The sequence below is a fragment of the Stegostoma tigrinum genome, chromosome 9, assembly GCF_030684315.1.
Source record: "Stegostoma tigrinum isolate sSteTig4 chromosome 9, sSteTig4.hap1, whole genome shotgun sequence".
Classification (NCBI taxonomy): domain Eukaryota; kingdom Metazoa; phylum Chordata; class Chondrichthyes; order Orectolobiformes; family Stegostomatidae; genus Stegostoma; species Stegostoma tigrinum.
In genome coordinates, this window is record NC_081362.1 from 44,560,428 (window position 1) to 44,567,861 (window position 7,434).

At 47.9% G+C, this 7,434-nt stretch overlaps 1 long non-coding RNA gene across 1 annotated transcript in view; it reads left to right on the forward strand.

Moving 5' to 3' along the window:
* Window positions 1–4,633, forward strand: part of LOC125455087 (uncharacterized) — a 67,933-nt gene extending 63,300 nt beyond the window's left edge. Inside the window, exons 3-4 of the long non-coding RNA XR_007248134.2 lie at window positions 2,022–2,917; window positions 3,288–4,633. This is a non-coding gene — a long non-coding RNA (uncharacterized LOC125455087). The remainder of the gene's footprint in view (window positions 1–2,021; window positions 2,918–3,287) is intronic.
* Window positions 4,634–7,434: the final 2,801 nt, after the last annotated feature.

Below are 7,434 nucleotides of genomic sequence, written 5' to 3' on the forward strand. Positions count from 1 at the left end.
CAGAAAATATTAGGTTGATCCATTTTAAGCTAATTGCAAACTCAGTGTATGTCTGTTATCCCAGGTTACTTTTGTGCTAGGCACTAATGTCAATTTTAAAGGATAGGACCTGAATCTTATGTTTCTTGGCAATTTGTCAACTGGACCAAGTTTTGTGGAGACTTTGTCTCCAGGAGGCCGAGTGAGCAACATCTCAAGCTCACCTCATTAACTACTTACCCTGTGTCAATACAGATCCTCTCATGTGATGCTAACTTGATTCTATCACTTGTCATACCCGGAATAACCCACTACTGCTGGGATATTCTTTAGTGGACTGGCACGATCTTTAAAAAGTCATTCTGCATCCGGGCAAGCCCTGTTATTCTGAAGCTGCCTGACACATTATGTGATATTTGCCCTAGACATGGCAGATAAAGGGAAACTGACACCTCATGCTACTAACAGCAACCTGGAGCTCCTGGTCGATATGTTGGTGCACAGGAGAGCTGTCCTCTTTCCATGGATTGGCAGAGAAGGCTGCAAGCCCAGACTCCGCCACCCTGGTCTGAGGTTGCCACTCAGCTTAGTGCTGTCTCAGCTGTCTGGAAGAAGGTCCAGCAGTGTAGGAAGAAGATAAATAACATTCAACGGTCCAGAATGGCCTATTTAACTTTACATCAATTAGATTTGACTGGTGAATCAGAGTCCTGTTTCTTGGATTCCTCAATGAGTAATTCTGTGTTTAACTCACAAGTGGTTCTTCCACTTCACCTGCATTTCCTCATGACATTTTTGGAAGCTCCACTAATCCTTTTGTAATTTTATCATGAAGCCATCTGATAACCAGATCCTTGGCTCTAGCCTGTCATCCCTTGTCACCTTTGCTGGCCCTTTCTGGCTCTCTTTTGGGATTATTGACCTAGCTCTGGAATTTTTAATCTTTTTTGGATCTGCCCTGACTATTTCTGATGCTTTACTTTGGATTTCAGCCACATCTTGGGTTTCTGGATCTCACTCAATGAGTGGCCTCTTTGCTACTCCTGCTGATTTAGTTTGAATGAATTCGCTGGCTACCCCAACTGTCAGGGGTTTTGCTGTCTCCTGTGGAGAAAAGAGAATTGAAAGACTTTGGTCCTTTTTTATTCATTCATGGAGGGCATTGCTGGTTGGCCAGCATTTATTACCCACCCATAATTGCCCAATGGACTATTAAGAGTCAATCACATTTTTGTGTGTCTGGAGATATATGTAGATGATGTCAGGTAAGAATGGCAATTCCTTGCCTTGAAGGACATTAGTGCATCAGATGAGTTTTTCCAAAAATCAGTAGTGGCTTTATGGTCATCATTAGATCCCTAATTCCAGATTTTTATTGAATTCAGATTGCTGTGACAAGATTTTAACCCACATTCCCAGAACACTACCTGGATCTCTGGATTAATAGTCTAGCAACAGCACCATTAGGCCATTACCTCCCCCTTGTTCCTGGTGAAAATGCAAGGAAATCTCATATGTGGACTACCACCACCTGCAGGTTCCCCTCCAGGCCACGTGTCATCCTGATTCGGAAATATATTACTGCTCCTTCAATTTGCTGGGTCAAATTCCTGGAATTCCCTCCCCATCAACATTGAAGGCGTACCTATATCAAAAGGAGGACAGCAGTTCAATAAAAAAAACTCACCATTAACTTCCCAAGGGCCGTTAGGAATGAACAATAAATGCAGCACCCATATCTCATGAATGAATAAAAATTCTATGTCAGTTCCCTGAACTTACATCAATCTGTACAAATGATAACAGCAGCCGTTTTAAGTCAGTATTTGTAATTTTAAAAACCATTTTTAGTCTACGAGCAGTCTCTGGTGTAATGGACAAGACTTCCATCAACTGATCATTTTTACAGTTGTAATACAGAGTAGGACAAGAAGGAACAAAAATTTTAATGTCAATTGTGCATCAGAGAGTAAAGCCCATCATAATGAAAACAACACAATTGAAAGTCACTACATCTAACTACCTTCTTTGCTTCCTGTTAGTTACTGTAGGATTGAACAAAAATCCCCATCATTTAAAATACTGGACAAGACCCCTGGACTTTACTAACACCTAAAATACTGGACAAAGTCCCAGGCTCAAGTAAACACACAAGACAGCCAGAATGATTTCAGCCTGGAATTCCAAGTTATACCACCACTCTCGGAGAACGATCAACCAAATCTAACATTCTAGAGCAGGACTAACTTTTACAACTCAGGCTACTCAGCACAGACAGTCTGGGGCCTAGACGGATACCGAGCATTTAACCTCAATCAAAATCCATTTGCAGAGATACCGGGAATTAAACTTCAATCAAAATCCATTCATATATACTCTTAACAAACCAATTGACTTCACAACGAACACCAGTAACACAAGAGCGAGCACAGATCTGGCACAAAGATAAGGGGTCCACAATCAGTATAACTGCAGGCCCCAACCTCACCTAAGGCAGTGATCTCTGGGAGTGTTCCAAGATGATGTCTCCAGAAGAGGGATCTCAAGGAGTTATTCCCAGCAGTGTAACAAAGAACAATCTCAAAAGAAGAATCCCAACTGCTAATTCCAATGGCCATTTCCAAGAGCTGTCTCCAGAAGGGGGATCCCAACAGCAATTCCAAGAGCGACCAACACAAGCCTGTTCCAAACCAGGGGAAACAACAACAACCAACCATGACCTGCAGATCCAAGAACTGAAAAGCTCCAAAAGCCACTGACCTGACTGGCACCACAAGGCATCAGGCAAATGCTGAGGTGAAAACCAGGCCCACAAAACCACCAGAAAGTAATGAAAACTGAGTACTTACCCGATAGATCCACTACACGTCCTACCGCATCATCAGACTCAACACAAACTGAAGGCCAGTGGAATCCGAAGTCTCCTGCCAGGCATCAGGTATGGCAAGCGGGAACAGCCGTACAAAATAGTGTTTTTTTTTCCATGGAGATCCCGAGACCCCAAAGTTTCTTACTTAGCTAGCTGGGAGGAAGGAGAGTTGTGATAGTGCATGAGACCCCATGAGTCAGGAGTTTCATAAAAGTTTCTGTGATTTAAGTTCTAATAGTGTTCAAACTAGCTAATAGTATATTTAATAGTATTACTGTCCTGTGTATAATTGGTTGTATTAATTTGACTGTTTACTGCATTTACCTATATTTCTTTTAGTATGCTTTCCTTTTGAGTTGTAAATAAACGTAGAGATTCTTTTGCCCTGAAAAGAACTCTTTAATGCCTTCTTCATTTCACATTTCCTAAATAATTCCAGAACCAGGGAGCTGGAGGTGATTTGAACCACCTAAAAATCAGAAAAAATGCTGACTGCAAACCAGACTCCAAAGAATGGTGACCGGGGCAGCGCACCAGCAGAGGGAATGTGAGGTGGTGGATGGTGTTTCAGAAGCAAAGTCTCTGATGGAGGAGAGGATCACCCACTATGTGTTTAAAAAGGTGAATATATCTAAGAAAGGGGCCCTTGATGTGTTGCAAGCTGAGCATCCAGGGGAAGCAGCAGCCCAGTGGACTGACAGCAAGGAGCGTAAATGTTCCATACAGAAGGCAATCCGGCTCCTCTGTCTTCAATGACAGATCTGGGGACTGGATAAGAAAGTCAAGGAACTGAAAGCAGAGTTAAGGGAGTCAGAGGAAGGCTCTAGCATGAGGACCAGGTCAGGAGAAATGCTGTACACAGACCTGCAGCGAGAGAGGCAAGAGAGGTAGCAAACAGGGGAAAGACATAGGAATGAAGCCAGCGGTGTCAGATTACTGAAGCCAAGGCACTGAAAGAGAAAAATCGCCATCTGGGGATGCAAGTTACAGTACAGGTTGAGAAACTAAGGGACATCCAGGCAGTCTACAACGTGGCCTGCAGTGAGGAGTATCAGAAGGGAGACCACGGTTACTGCCAGGAACTGATCAGTAAACTAAGCCTAGCTGTGACCCAGGCCAGATAAGCCTGGGTGGGGACCAGGCAGGCAGGGAAGGGCAAGGGGGTGAGGCAGGACTGGATGATGGGGCAGTCAGGGACACTCGGTCAGCCTTTGGTGTTGGAGGATGGTGGCAGGCAGTGTGGCAGCAGGGAGATTGAATAGATTGCAGGGCAAGGGGAAATCACTGGATTGCCACCCTGTGGTGCTGGGATTAGTCCTGGTCCGGCAGTAGGTAGATGGGGGAGCAGGGCCAGCACTAGAAGGGTAGGGGCCATGGTGCACATTTTGTTTCCACATGGAATCCAGTGGCTCAGGATGATGGCAGCACACCTGGAGAAGCTGACAGATATAGGAGACCCATCTGTGCACTTCATGGAAGTGGAACAGGCAGGAGAAGTAAATGGCTCTGACAATTCCAAGACGGCCAAGTTGCTGCTGTTCTTGCTGGACAGGAAGCTGTAGAAAGCCCTCTGGGCTGACAGCAAGAAGGGGCAGAATATGTTCGCCACCAACCAGGAAGACATGCTGGAAGCCATGGACATCGATGATGGAAGCCCGTTCCCTCAAGTGGAGAATACCCTACAGATCACAGGGGAAATCCCACAGGCATTTGTGGATAGGCTGTGGCCTGGTTACACGAGAGCCTGTGGAGGCACTTTGACCGGGATAACCTCCGGTGGGCCAGCTGGACCCGCTGGCTCTGCATCCTGGTGGGCAGCAGCCTACCAATGTTGTAAACCAAAGCTGAGCTTTGATTCGACCCCAAAGACCTCCAGACTACCGAGAAAACAGGAGTGAGGCAGCTGTCCCTAGCATTTAGGAACGGCCAGAGGAAGGAAGGGCCACCCAATGTCAGCCTGAGCTGAAGCCCACCCAGAGAGGCACCAGGAGGGAGGTAGCCCTCACGATAAGAAGTGCATCTGCGCTGCGTGCAGGAGGAGGGGGCACTGGATAAGGGATTGCCCTAACCCATGGAAGAAGAGTGAGGAGATGTGCCTGTAGAGGAACCAGGTCTGGTAGTGAAAGGCTCCCCAACTCCTTTGAGTGGTTTATGGAGCTGCTCCAGGCCGCACTCACATGGGTAACGATGGTAGCCATGGCAGCGAGTTTGAGAGCCCCCACTGCCCCACACCAGAAACCCAGCCTGTGACTAAAGCTGAAAGGATTCAAGGTGAACCCAAAGAAGGTGTAGATGGGTCGGCAGCAAGGGAAGTTCCTGGGTTGACCGTACAGGCAGGGGAAAGAGGAACGACCATACCCTGAGCTGAGAGTAACCACCTGGCTGGCACACAGCCAAGGAAGACGACCATATAGATACCTGCTGGAACCCGTGTTGCTCAGGCCCGACAGCAGCTGGCAAGGATGGGGGTGGGTGAGGGGGTTGAAAGGGTAGCAATGGCCCCATACCCGATGGCAATCGATGCACAGGATCCCCATCCTTAACTTTCTTCTGGGAATGCTGACTGGGAAAGAGACTGTAGAGTGCCCACACATAATAACAAGGTAACTGGGAGCTGTGGGCCATGATAAGTGGGCAGAACTCCAAGCAACGGCCCTGGACTGTGGACAGCCCCCAGGGGAGCCCTCACCCTCACCAAGTCCTGCAGGCTGCTGAGCTGCCCCACAGGGCAGGTTAACCCACCCATAGTTTAGGACTCAGGAGATTCCCATTAGCCCCCAGGGCAGGCCACAAGCTACAGGTCAAGCAGCTGGCCCAGAATGGGGAGAGCTTCTGGGGGGAGGTCACAAGCCAGGCAGCAGCCATAAACAGTGGAGAAGCCTAAGGGAGTAGCCATCGGCCCACAGGGCAAGGGGCAGCCAAGAGCCCCTCAGGCCAGACTATCCCTCCTATTGTCTGGGATGGGGGGCGGGTGCCATTAAGTAAAGAGGGAGCCCCACGTTGAACCCTTCGAGCCGAGAGGTTGAGGACCCTGTGGTCCCCAGGTTACAGGCTGCCCAGAGGCTGCAGGAAGCACAGAACTGTTAGGTTCTAACCAGGCCACCTGTGGAGTGGCATTGTACACTTTGAGTGCATATTGTTCATTTAGAGTTTAGGGCTAAAGTTTGTGCAAGCTGTAAGCTGTTGGATTGATCTAATATGGGGCTGAGCCAGACGACAACTGAAGGGCGACTGTGTAGTATGTTTTCCAGGGTCCGATCAGGAAACTAACTGACTTCAAAAGGAATGTCAGAAACACAATAGTGAGCACAGACCTGGCGCAAACATAAAGGACCCACAATCGCTACAATTGCAGGCCTCACCTCAGGCAGCAAACTCCAGAAGAAATACCAGCAGCAATCCCTGACAGCAATTCCAAGGGCTATTGACACAAGCCTGTTCTGAACCAGGCAAAACAACAACAAATAACCACGACCAGCAGATCCGAGAACCGACAAACTCCGAAAAATCACTGACCTGACTGACACCACAAAACCTCAGAGACATGCTGAGGTGAAAATCGGGCCTGCAAAACCACCAGAAAGTGAGGGAAACCGAGTACTTACCCAATAGATCCGCCAGGCATAAGAAATAATGGGAACTGCAGATGCTAGAGAATCCAAGGTAACAAAGTGTGAAGCACCTCCCAGTCGCGAACCATTTTAACTCCCTCTCCCGTTCCTCAGACGACATGTCCATCATGAGCCTCCTGCAGTGCCACAAGGATGCCACCCAAAGGTTGCAGGAACAGCAGCTCATATTCCGCCTGGGAACCCTGCAGCCGAATGGTATCAATGTGGACTTCACCAGCTTCAAAATCTCCCCTCCCCCCACTGCATCCTTAAACCAGTCCAGCTTGTCTCTGCCTCCCTAACCTGTTCTTCCTCTCACCTATCCCCTCCTCCCACCTCAAGCCGCACCTCAATTTCCTACCTACTAACCTCATCCCGCCTGCTTGACCTGTCCATCTTGCCTGGACTGACCTACCCCCTCCCTACCTCCCTACCTCCCCACCTATACTCTCCTCTCCACCTATCTTCTTTTCTCTCCATCTTCTGTCCGCCTCCCCCTCTCTCCCTATTTATTCCAGAGCCCTCTCCCCATCCCCCTCTCTGATGAAGGGTCAAGGCCTGAAATGTCAGCTTTTGTGCTCCTGAGATGCTGCTTGGCCTACTGTGTTCATCCAGATCCACCAGGCATCCTACCGCATCAATAGATTCAACACAGATTGAAGGCCTTTACAGTCCGGAGTCTTCATCTTGGCTTTGGGTACGGCAAGCGGGAACAGCCAGCTGTACTTCAAAATCGTGTTTCCTTCAGTGCTGAGCTTAAACTCCTGAGACTCTAAAAGTTTCCAACTCAGGTAGCAGGGAAGGAAAGGTGAGCGGTGACAGTGCAGGAACTCCACGGGTAGGAAGCCTGATTAAAGTTTCTGTGATTAAAACCCTTGTTTTGAGTTCTAATAGTGTTCAATCTAGCTGATAGTATTCTTAACTGTATTACTGTCCTTTACGTAATTGTTTGTATTAATTTCACTGTTTACTGCA